The sequence below is a fragment of the Myxocyprinus asiaticus genome, chromosome 10 (assembly GCF_019703515.2).
Source record: "Myxocyprinus asiaticus isolate MX2 ecotype Aquarium Trade chromosome 10, UBuf_Myxa_2, whole genome shotgun sequence".
NCBI lineage: Eukaryota > Metazoa > Chordata > Actinopteri > Cypriniformes > Catostomidae > Myxocyprinus > Myxocyprinus asiaticus.
Window position 1 is genome coordinate 33,236,629 of NC_059353.1, and position 13,451 is coordinate 33,250,079.

Consider the following 13,451-nt stretch of genomic DNA (forward strand, 5'->3'; position numbering starts at 1 on the left):
CTGCTCCAGCTTACCTAAAATCCTTCCTGCAGGGCTACGTTCCCACCAGAAGTTTGTGGTCAGCTAATGAGCGGCGCCTTGTTGTACCAACAAAAAGAGGCACCAAATCACTTTCTTTTGTCAAATCACTTTCAGTGTACTTTTTTTTAGTTTAGTACATTGATAGTGACAGGGATATTGTAGGATAAAGGAAGATCAAAAATCTTCATTTAGAGTGTTTTTGAATGTTACTATTTGCCATTCAACAACATAACTGGGTCATTCCTGCTATGCAGCTCATTTTCCTGTCCTAATCACTTAAGTCTTAATATATTGATTAAAATATTAAACTCACAAAATTTCAAAGATGAAAATCATATTAGTTTGTTTTCCTTTATCAGAATATCACATTTAAGTAAACATAAATTTGATTAATTTTGTGTTGTTTTGTGGCATTTAGTTTCATCTCAATCTAAAACATTCCATTCTGTTTGATAAAATTATGGAAATCTGTATAAAAAAAAAATAAAAATAAAAATTTCAAAAGATGGTTAAAAATATAATTACCTTTAAGTTGACACTCTTATTTAAGCCAGCAAACAATTCTTCACTGAGCAATGGCTAATTTAGGTCTTTATTTCCATTTATTTTATGTAGCACTCTTTTTCTCTCTTTCTCCCTATTGGTCACATCCCAGTAGCTCAGTAGAAACTTTGTGTGGAAGTGGGTTTATACGGCTGAGTGCAAAAAGCATGGGGGTCTCATAGCGGAAGAACAAACACCTTCACGCCGTCCGGACCACACGTAGCAGCATCGATCTTAGGAAAAGGCACTGATAGCTCTCCCTGCACCTTGCGTGGTGTGGTACTGAGGTCAGTATCATACATTTTCTGACCTATCGTCAGATAAACAAGGGTACAGGGTGAGTTGCAATTGCAGTTGAGCAGAGGAAAAGGTTTCTTTCTTCCGGCTGTAAATGGAATTAGGTGGGCTATATTAGAAGCTACGAAGCCTAGCTAAGATATTCAGCTATAAACACTTTACCTTTGATTACATGGACAATGTCATACTCTCCACAAACAAAGGCTGCATTTATAGGACCATCGATGCCAAGCACCTCCTTCAGTGGCTTGGGTATCCCTCAATCAATGTGTGCTCATATCCGGATTTATAGATATATACCTGCTCATCCTGTCAACCCCACAGACACACCCAGCAGACATAAAATAAGTGGGCTGAATGGCATTGGGTCTCCTTAAAATCCTTAAAAGGACTTCTTGGTGGACAGAGTCGAGACCCTCTCTTACATACTGTACACAATTCAGTATTGCATTTTAACCCTGGCCTATAATTACATGCATATAGTACCATATTAATGTAATTACAGTACTTTATAATGCTTACATCAAAGTCCTTAAAATCATTACTTATGTCATAATTGTACATTATGTATTTAATTTAATACATTTTAATGTGGAAGGGACAATGACAAATTTAGTTATACTTAACATTGTATTTCTGTTAAAAACATTTTTAGATCAAACAATATTTTGCAGACTCCCTGCAGTACCACTGAAGACCTCCTAGGGGTCACAGACCCCCTGTTGAAGACCACTGATCTAAATAACAAATCTATTAACTCTTCATTATTTTCCATCCATAATTCATGTAGTTATAGGCAACAGTTATTAACTAACAATCTCCAGAGTGGCTGTGTGAGTCTCACCTGTCACGGTCCTGTCACCTTGTCAGGTTGGGTTTCTGTCTGATGGGACCGTGGCATTATTGTCCCCTTTTTGTCTCATGTTTCACGTACGTTCTTTGTGTGAGCCCACGGGTCCGGTTGTTGGTTACCGCCGTGCGTGAGTTATCCATGACCTTTGGTCCCAAGAAAGATCAAATATTAGCATTTATTGTCAAATATAATGCACCTTGCATTAACACTATGCTGAGAAGTGAAAAATGTTTAAATAACTTCTGTGGAGATCAGGATGGTTCAGAGCACCAGATTAAAATACTTTGCAAATGTTCAGTCAAGAAAAAAACAAAACAACGGGCTGTTAAATAGCCATACCAACTGTGCCACATACAATTCATCTTTTAAACACATGCTTATGTAGGGCTTTACTGGTTGTTTAGATCAGTGTTACTATCAGAAATAATTAATAATTATTTCTTTAGTTATTAATTAATATTTAAATTAATTAATTGAATCTAACTCATTAAAACCTCATATGGGGCTCCAGTAAATGCAGTGCGCTACGTTTAGGAGTGGGTTTGGTTATTAGCAATAATTAATAATTATCAAAGATAATTATGAATTATTAAAATCAATAGAAAATTGATGAGAATCAATGTTAGCTTTTTTTAATCCTTTAAATCAACAATTATCAAAGATAATCGTTAATTGTTAACATCGATGAAACATTAATTAAAATTAACACTAGCTTATTGATCATTCAAATTCAACAATCATCAAAGATAATTATCAATTATCAAAAATCAATAGAATATTAATAAGGATTAACATTGACGGGGCACCACCCTGGAATCAGGGACTAATAACCAGACAGTAAAACCAGATAATACATAAAAATATAACTTCTTTATAGCATAGCTAGAATGTGCCTCACCTCAAAGCTGATAACGATAATTATGTTTCTTGCTCCCAGAGGCCCGTACCATGAAGGTCGCTGAACAAACTCAGGGCTTCAGGATTGGTTTCAGGTTGACAAATTCAAACCAGTCCAATCAGGCTTAATTGGTACCATGATGCAGCACATAAACTTTCTTTGTCAACTTAGGCTTTGATTCTGACTTTAAGATTAGATTACGCACTCGTGCCAGTGTTGCCAACTCTCGCAAGACAAATAAGCAACCGCAGCTTCAAAAACAAGCCCAATATTATTATAGCCTGTTACGCAGTGGTGGAAAGAGTTTTTTTTTTTTACTTAAGTAAAGGTACTGCTACTGAACAAATAATTCACTTGAGTACAAGTAGAAGTACTCAGAAATATTATGACTCAAGTAAGAGTAAATTAGTAGTTTGCCGAAAAACTACTCAAGTAATTACAAGTTACTTTATGAAAATTATATTATATATACTATATACGCTTCCATTTTTAGAACACAAAGACATTTTTGTTCTTGAAAGAAACTGATGCTTCCTTTCACATAGGATGCATTAAATTGATCACAAATACTGCCAAAATCATTAATTGCAAATTATTATTAGCATTTGAAATAATTGTTTTAAGTGGTATTTATTACAATTTTTCTTTACCTGTGATGGCAAACATATACTGTGTCACCTATTCCTTACAAAAGCATCCTAAAGTGCTAATTTGGTACTCAAGAACATTTTCTTATTATTAGAACAATTGAAAACGGTTGCGCTACCATGTGGAAATCACAATACAGTGGAGGGTTTTCCCCATTTGCTGAGGTATTGAGTTCTTACAAGTTGCTTTATACTTGCAAGTCAAATTTTGGTTTTAAAAATAGGCAAAAAAAATAATAAAAATTTCTCCTGAAATTCTATTTTCTCCTAAAGTCTATTGTTTTAGAGAGATGAAGGCTATTCAACTCCATGCATTACTGTATTGATAAAAGAATCTCTAACCAGGATAGAGAGGGAAGTGGACGGCCAAATGCACAACAAAAAGACAAGTAAATCACAGTCTCTAGTTTGAGAAACAGACTCCTCACAGGTCCTAAACTAGCAGCTTCTAAATGCTAAAGACCTGCATTGCTGCAAGAGGATTCTTGGACAAACAGAAAATGTTAAGAATACAACATTTATTTAAATAGAAATAGCCATTTGTAACATTATAAATGTAAATCTCTAAATGGTCTCTAAACTACATAATGTTCATTGTGACTGAAACACATTCTTATTTCAGGTTTAATCTCATTCACATAAGACAGGTATTTTGGCTATTAAGTTAACATACTGTACAAAATTAATATAATGCAAAATCATAGAGGAGGAAATGTATCCTCTATGATATTGCAGCAATTATCCAGATATGGAATGAGATTATCAAGCTAAATGTTATCAACTCTTACATGCCAACTGAATAAAATAAGGCAAAAATAAACATTCACACAGTGTTTAGTGAGAGATATGATTGATTCAAACACTAAAAGTGGTGGTTCTGTATATGTATTATTGTATTAAAATTGTAATAATAAAGTCTTAATTAACATTATAGTTATTTAACATATTGAGATATTATTATTAAGTAAATTGTAGCATTTGGTTACATTATGTTTTGTGATTTCTCATACCTTTTATTACCTGCTACTCTCCGCTATCCACACACAACTTACCACACGCCCCACTGAGAGTGAGAACCCCTAATCACGACCACGAGGAGGTTACCCCATGCGAATCTACCCACCCTAGCAACCGGGCCAATTTGGTTGCTTAGGAGACCTGGCTGGAGTCACTGCATGTCCTGGATTCGAACTTGCAACTCCAGTGGTGGTAGTCAGCATCAATACTTGCTGAGCTACCCAGGCCCCTGTAATTTCTCATACCTTTTATAACATCCATCCTTTGTGCACTTTTGGCTTCTAGCAGGTGAGGCTTTTCAGACAGATAAACAGCAGCACAGGGCAGGGAAGTACAGTACAGCACCATGAGCAAGAGTGTTACCCACTAGGACAGTTTATTTGGAACAAGAGGGGCGAACGGTTACGGAATTTAACGTGGGAGTACAGTACCGAACTTATGCGGATTGATAGAAGGGAGAGCCTGTCTGTGGAGGAACCAGGCGGCGGGAAAAAATAAATAATGTTCAGTGAAAAGTCAAAAGAAGATCGCAATGTATGTAATTGTAACTATATCAGATATTATTAATAAAACACGGGAACTCAGTGTGTGGGCATTTTTTGTTCCCATATTTTGAATTTCAGGGATATTTTTGTCAATTTCGGTGGCATTTTTGCCCCAAATCCCCATTAATTGCCAACACTATTGGTATTGGATCTTTCTAAAATATATAAAAAGTTTGTTTTAGATATATAGTATCAAGTAAACAAGATATCCCCACATATATGTCAAACTACATTGTGTTAATGTTAGGACAGTTAAATCTTTGCCTACCTTAAAATCAAGTGAAGTTTGATCAGTGGTTAAATGTGCTCAGACGGTTCCCTCATTCCTGAATGAATGGCTCCTTTCCAGAAAAAAAAGAAATATGCAGAAAATCACAGTATTAAAGTTCTTGTATAGTGACAGGGTATAAAGTCTTGTAGAAGCTAGAGAAGAGAAGACACCGGTGGCAGTTTATGCATGCTGCTTGGATATGCATGATTTTTCTCCAATGAGGGGGAGGAGGGAACGGGATAGGTCCACGTGGGGATTTGTGAGAGGGCGCATTACACTACAGCACTGATATTATTGTGAGACTTTGAGCAGACAGTGTCAATCAATGCATTGGAGAAAACAGCGACCCTAAATGTAAAAAAAAAAATGTCAGAGTTTCCTAACAAGCAACTATATTTTTTAAAACAAGCCCAAAAAAACCACAACCTTTCCAGAATAAAATGAAATATGCAGAAAATCAATTAGCGACCCATGAATTTTTTCAAGCGACTTAAAAAAAGAAGCCACGTATTATAAGTGGACTTGGCAACTTTTTATTTATTTTTTATTTTTTATAGAACATAACCAGCAACATTACAATAACAGGCAAAAAGGTCAGTAACTCCAAAGGTTTAAAAAAAAAAAAAAAGGTATTCACATGATGCCAAAAACAGATTCATAGTACTTTAGAATAGATGTAATATTTGCTTTTTTCATAACCTTAAGTAATTGCATTAGAAAGACAAGTCCCTTACAAAAAGCCTTATCTGATGGAGAAGATTTGGACATTCAGAATTATAAAGTTTAAAAATGTGTCTATACTTTTGTCTTCATGTTTGTAGTAACAAACAATGTCTTTTACAGTCAATATTATCTTTAAATTAGTTTTCACAGACAAAGCAGGATAACAGTTTTTCCAAAATGTCTGTACAATTTGACAGTCAGAAAACAAATGGCATAAAGACTCCTCAATATTTTTACAACAAGAGCATTCTTTTCCAATATCCATAAACTTCTAAAGTAAAATGTTTGTGGGATAAATTTTATGTAAGATCTTAAAGGAATTTCTCTCACTTTATTTGAAATGCAAAATTTGTAGTGCAACATCCATGCCTTTCTCCAGTTAGTGTTACTTAGGATGGAAATCCAATAACATTTCCCCCTTGGAATAACTTTCTTTTTATCATGAAAGACTTATCTAATATTTTTGTTAGTGCATCTTTGGTCAAATATATCCTTGCCTTTTACAAAAAAATTACAGTCTTTATTTTCTACTTTATTATAGGCCAGGTGGCTACGCATTAAATGAATAAGCCCTGAAGGAATAGCTTTGATCACTGCTAGAAAATTAAACTTGGACATAAACAACTCATAAGAGTAAATTTAAGATGTTGAATCAAAAAGATCACTCAAGTAAATAATCCCATATTCTAACCATTTCTCAAAAAAAAAAAAAAAAAAAAAAACACACCACACCATTTACCCTTAATAGCAATCAGTTCATTATTCCAAATTTTTATTCTGTGAGGAGAAAAATTTTGCACAAAAGCACACTTTTCAGGCCAAGAGTGCTTGCTCATGAAATCTAGACAATTTTATGGGTAATTTTGGTGGGCAAAAAAATTGCAAGTTAACAGAAAATTAAGACCACCAACTTTCTTAAAAATATTATGGGGGTTAAAACCAAATCGATTCAGGTTCACCAATACAGTGCATCCGGAAAGTATTCACAGCGCTTCACTTTTTCCACATGTTATGTTACAGCCTTATTCCAAAATGGATTAAATTCATTATTTTCCTCAAAATTCTACAAACAATACCCCATAATGACAACGTGAAAGAAGTTTGTTTGAAATCTTTGCAAATTTATTAATGAAATACGAAAAAAAAAATAAAAAAATAAAAAATAAAAAAAAAACACAAGTATTCACAGCCTTTGCTCAGTACTTTCTTGAAGCACCTTTGGCACCAATTACAGCCTCAAGTCTTTGAGTATGATGCTACAAGCTTGGCACACATATTTTGGGCAGTTTCTCCCATTCTTCTTTGCAGGACCTCTCAAGCTCCATCAGGTTGGATGGGGAGCGTCAGTGCACAGCCATTTTCAGATCTCTCCAGAGATGTTCAATCGGGTTCAAGTCTGGGCTCTGGCTGGGCCACTCAAGGACATTCACAGAGTTGTCCAGTAGCCACTCTTTTGTTATCTTGGCTGTGTGCTTAGGGTCATTGTCCTGTTGGAAGATGAACCTTCGCCCCAGTCTGAGGTCCAGAGCGCTCTGGAGCAGGTTTTCATCAAGGATGTCTCTGTACATTGCTGCATTCAGCTTTCCCCTCGATCCTGACTCGTCTCCCAGTTCCTGCTGCTGAAAAACATCCCCACAGCATGATGCAGCCACCACAATGCTTCACTGTAGGGATGGTATTGGCCAGGTGATGAGCGGTGCCTGGTTTCCTCCAGACATGACGCTTGCCATTCAGGCCAAAGAGTTCAGTCTTTGTTTCTCATGGTCTGAGAGTCCTTCAGGTGCCTTTTGGCAAACTCCAGGCGGGCTGTCATGTGCCTTTTACTGAGGAGTGGCTTCCATCTGGCCACTCTACCATACAGGCCTGATTGGTGGAGTGCTGCAGAGTTAGTTGTTCTTCTGGAAGGTTCTCATCTCTCCACAGAGAAATGCTGGAGCTCTGTCAGAGTGACCATCGGGTTCTTGGTCACCTCCCTGACTAAGGCCCTTCTCCCCCGATCACTCAGTTTGGCCAGGCGGCCAGCTCTAGGAAGAGTCCTGGTGGTTCCAAACTTCTTCTATTTACGGATGATGGAAGCCACTGTGCTCATTGGGACCTTCAATGCTGCAGAAATTTTTCTGTACCCTTCCCCAGATCTGTGCCTTGATACAATCCTGTCTCGGAGGTCTACAGACAATTCCTTGGACTTCATGGCTTGGTTTGTGCTCTGACATGCACTGTTAACTGTGGGACCTTATATAGACAGGTGTGTGCCTTTCCAAATCATGTCCAATCAACTGAATTTACCACAGGTGGACTCCAATCAAGTTGTAGAAACATCAAGGATGATCAGTGGAAACAGGATGCACCTGAGCTCAATTTTGAGTGTCATGGCAAAGACTGTGAATACTTATGTACATGTGATTTTTTTTCCGTTTTTTATTTTTAATAAATTTGCAAAGATTTCAAACAAACTTCTTTCACGTTGTCATTATGCGGTATTGTTTGTAGAATTTTGAGGAAAACAATGAATTTAATCCATTTTGGAATAAGGCTGTAACATAACAAAATGTGGAAAAAGTGAAGCGCTGTGAATACTTTCCGGATGCGCTGTAAATTTTTTGACCCAATTGACCTTGAAAGTATTATTAATATTCACATAATCAAGCATCTCATACCCTCCTTCACATTTATTTCCAGCTATAATTGTCTTTTTAAGATGACGATGTTTATTTTTCCAACAAAACTTAACCAACAACTTGTTAATTTCTTTGCAAGTGGAATCCTGAACAAATAATGAAAGGCCAGGTAAAATAAATCTAGATAAACCTTCTGCCTTAGATAATAGGACTCTCCATAAAATTAACAGATCTCCCCGTAACCAATTATCAAAAATTAATATTGTTTTGGTTGAAATTAAGATTTTGTCTAACAGACATGTTTTTTTGATACAGTGAATATAAAAAGTTTACACACACCTGTTAAAACAGCAGGTTTTTGTGATGTAAAAAATTAAACACAGATAAATCATATTAGAATTTTTGCACCTTTAATGTAAAAATTACAACCTATGTAATGCCACTGAAAACCAAAGTGACACATTTCAGAGAAAAAAAAAAAAAACTTAGAATAACCTATCTGCATAAGTGTGCACATCCCTGAACTAATGCTTAGTTGAAGCACCCTTTGATTTTATTACAGCACTCAGTCTGTTTGGATAAGAGTCTGTTAGCTTGGCACATCTTGACTTGGGAATATTTTCCCACTCTTCTTTGCAAAAATGTTTCAGATCTGTCAGATTGCGAGGGCATCTCCTGTGTATGGCCTCTTCAGGTCCCCCTGCAGATTTTCTATAGAATTCAGGTCTGGGCTCTGGCTGGGCCATTCCAAAACATTATTCTTTTTTTGCTGAAGCCATTCTTTTGTTGATTTGGATGTGTGCTTTGGATCATTGTCATGCTGAAAGGTGAAAGACGCCAGAAGGTCCTGTGCCAAAATTGAGCTATTCATGATTCCCTCCACCTTCACTAAAGCCCCAGTTCCAGCGGAAGAAAAGCAGGCCCAAAGCATGATGCTGCCATCACCATGCTTCACCGTGGGTATGGTGTTCTTTTGCTGATGTGCTGTGTTGTTATTGCATCAAACATACCTTTTACAGTTTTCACAAAAGCTCCTTTGGCTAATTCTGTGTACAATTTGTCAATTCCTAAAGTAAGTTTGTGTACTTCAGCCTTTTCATTAAGTTTGTTTTTCTTTAAAACTTTACCTCTTCTCTTTGCCATTTCCCTGACTTTAAATTTAAACAGCTCCCACTGTTGTACATAACTTAAGTGTTTATCTTCAAAAAATTTGCTAGAAGTTTAACTTGTTCCACAAAATAATTATCTAAAAGCAAATTATTATTTAATTTCCAGTTTCCACAAATCATTTTACCCTTAGCCACATTCTCATTAAAAGAAATCAAAATCATTTTGTGATCTGATAGAGGGGCACAGGTAATTTTTGTTTCAGATATATACTAAACTAAATCATGAAGAATCAACCAATAATTTATTCTTGATTTCAAAGAAAGACAGTTGTTGTTCCAAGTATAATCACAGTAATTGGGGTTTAAGTACCTCCATGCATCTATAACTTATTATGTTATGTTATCTAACTATAACTAATTATCAGTTATAAAATAAAATAAGTCTGAGAGTCATGAATTGAACATTTTTGGCAGAAAATGGTCAATTGAATAATCCGGAGCTTCATTAAAGTCACCACCCATAATTATATACCCTTCTTTGTATACAGATTTTCTTTTTGATATTAACATTTTATTGATTAAAAAAAACAAAAACAAAAACAAGATTGATGAAACAGAACATACACACAGAGAATCAATTATATCAAATTATGTACCTCCTCCTGAAAAGGTGCCCCATTTTTTTATTAAATAAACCCAGGTTGCCTAGCCTTCTATATGACATGTCTTCCAATGCCGCTACCCTGCCCATCTCTGTGTACCACTCTTGAAATGAGGGCGCTCCAGCCGACTTCCATCCCCTAAGTGTGATCTGTCTGCCGAACATAACACTGGCTAGGACCCAATTTTTTATGTATTTATCTCCTGTATTAATGACCGCCCCATCACCTAAAATACAGAGTCTGAGGCAAAATGAAATTTGAGCGCCCAATACGTCACACATAAAACTCTGAATCCTCAACCAAAATTCTTGGACCTTAACACACAACCAAAAAACATGGGTTGTGTTCCCATCGTCTGACTGGCATCGCCAGCAGGTGGGTGTGTCTTTAAGACTAAGCCTATACAATCTAGAGGGGGTCCAATAAAATCAATGTAAAATCTTAAATTGCATAAGGCACACCCTTGCATCTCTAGATGTAGACTTGACATTTTTAGAATCCTAGCCCACACTCCTCCATACTAAATTTAAATCTTTCTCCCATAATCTCTTGAGAGAAGTTGAAGCTCCGTCCCCCAGACTCTGAATTAGCAGGGAGTAATACACTGATGCCTCATGACCTTTTCCAAAAGCAGTAATCACTTCTCCCAAAGTATCTGCCGCTTTAGGGGGGTGTATGCTACTCACAGAAATAGTACAGAGCAGGTGGCGCAGTTGTAAATACCTAAAGAATTGAGACCTGGGAATCCCAAAATGTTGAACTATATTTTCAAAAGGACCTCAACACTCCACTCTCATATAGGCCACCGAGTGTATTAACCTCCCTCTCAATCCACTCTGTCCAGCAGAAAGGGGACTTATTAATACATAATTTTGGGTTCAGCCATATGCTCAAAGCAACATTTAAATAAATGTCCGAATTAAACACTCTGGACACTTTTGTCCATACCGATTGCAAATGCAAGATAACGGGGTGTAACTTAACTTCTCCAGATAGTTTGATAGAAAGGCTCTGCAATGGTGAAATAGGGACAAGAACTTCCTGTTCAATACAAAACTAGGGAGGGGCTGTCTCAGGTGGAAGCGACCAGTAAGCCAAATGTCTGAGACCGAATGCATAATAATAAAACAAATTCTTGGATAGGCCTAGCCCACCTTTGCAATCCACTCATATTAACATTTTGACATATAAGAAAAAATAGATTGTGTGTGTCAAAAAGAAGATTATAAAGACCACATTCCAACATTAGTGCACCCATCAAATCTCAAACATCCCCCAGAACAAAACAAACAAAAAAAATAAAAAAAGTGTGCATTAACCCAGTGCACGACAGTGCCAACTGTCGTCCACCCCTCCAACCTCAAACAGTCCATGTATGCTTATGACAACCCCCACGACAACTTTGCCGTCAGATTGCTCAAGTCTGGTGTTTCTATACAAATTTTGTGAGACAGAATTACACAGCAAAAGATAATCTATAAAACAAAAGTCAAACGAATGTTCAGTGACCCGGTCCAGTCAGCTGCAACATAAGTGCGAACAAATAACTTACTCCATTGACTTTGCAAAAAATACTCCACAAAACAAACCCCAGCCAATAGAAGGAACAAGCACAAAGAGCATGTAGATTCATCCACAAAACTGTCCCAAAGGTGTGCCACTCTACAAAATAAACTCCAGCCACTAGGCGGAACCAGCACAAAAAAAAAAAAAAAAAAAAATCATAGCAATCTTGAGCTTTTAATATTTTAAAAATGATTATTTTTTCTGCAGGTATCACATTAATCCATCTTACTTGCTGTTTTAGCCTAATATATTATGTTTATATTTTCAAAGATATGAATAGCAATTCAATTTTAATTAAAATACAACACTATCTGCTGAAAATCTACATTTAGATTCTCAAATACATAATTTATCATGAAGAGTCGATTTTGTGGATTTCTAAGATTTTATTTGTAAAGTGTGCTTTAAGAGATGTCATTTCACTCACAGCTGATTGGTTCAGCATCTGTTAGCGATCTGTAATCCAGAACGAAACCTGCTACGGAGCAGGTTTGGCGTGTAGCATAAGTTGCTATGACGATGAACACTGCTAAAAGCCGACCAACTTTCATGTTACCTAAAACCTGGGGTTGAGGCAAACTAAACTAAAACTTGCCTGGCTAGCCACCGAAACCGCCTGCATGGTACAGGCCACAGGTCCAGTTCTTAAAGGTGCTATATGTAAGATTGACAACAAGCGTTTGAAATGGGTACTGCAGTCCAAACTCAAAATATTGGAGAGTTGTCTGCCTCACCCCAAACTCGAAGGTCATGCCTGTTGCCAGAATGTTGACACGCAAATTAGCCAACTCAGCATCCATTTTAAAGGATTTCTGGGCTTTAAGCTGTCTCCATCTTCCAAAGTCATCTCCAATATTTATCCTTGTTTGACTACGCCTGTGGTCATGGGGGTTTTTAGATGGATGACGAGGCCTTTTAGGTTGGGTGTAATCTGTTATCTCTGATCCAGTTTGTTTGCTGGCTTCCATAGCTGCAGCACGCAGTGTTGTTTGCCTGCAAACTTGTTCAAATCTGGCAACCCAGCGGTGTCGAAATACTATTGGTGAGTGGCAGTGGGCAGAATCACACAGGCCAAAACATAAACAGAAATTCCAGCCCGGAATGGAAACTTTAAAGTAGAATATACTGGCTGTAGCATTGTTATTGGAGAAGCCAGTATTTCAACTTAGCATGTTTCCTAATTTTCTAATGACATATTATGGTCATTTTATGATTTAGTACAGTAAAAATATTACAAATAGCACCTTTAATGGCAAAACTGGCGTGAACAAGTAATCAGTAAAGGATGACAAATGACTTGCAATAGCTAGCAGCCCCCTCTGTTGGTCAAAATAAACAGCACATGATTAGCCTTGTTGCCAGTAGGCCTCAACAACGGCTTTCTTGCCATGTATTTTCACTTTGTGGACTGTTTTGAACGCGCAGGAAAAACGGATACATTTCCGGGGACAGCTCCAGTCCTGACAGACCGTCCAAAACCGTCTTGTCACCCTATTCTATATAGAACCCAAGGGTTCTTTACGCAGATACAAAGAACCCTTTATGCCAAAATAAAAAAAAATAAAAATAAAATAAAATTGATTTACAGAAAAAAGTTCCCTTTTCGCACAAGGATTCTTTGGGTTGACAATTGCTCAATTGAAATTTACTGAAAGTTTTGTTTATAAATAGCTTTTAACAC

General features: G+C 36.8%; 1 protein-coding gene across 1 annotated transcript in view; it reads right to left on the bottom strand.

Annotated features, from left to right (window-relative positions):
- Positions 1–13,451, bottom strand: part of hpxa (hemopexin a) — a 31,426-nt gene that overhangs the window by 11,629 nt on the left and 6,346 nt on the right. The window contains exons 5-6 of the mRNA XM_051709385.1: positions 5,090–5,162; positions 1,706–1,857 (exon numbers count right to left, since the gene is read on the bottom strand). The gene's annotated coding sequence lies outside the window, so the exon portion shown is untranslated. The remainder of the gene's footprint in view (positions 1–1,705; positions 1,858–5,089; positions 5,163–13,451) is intronic.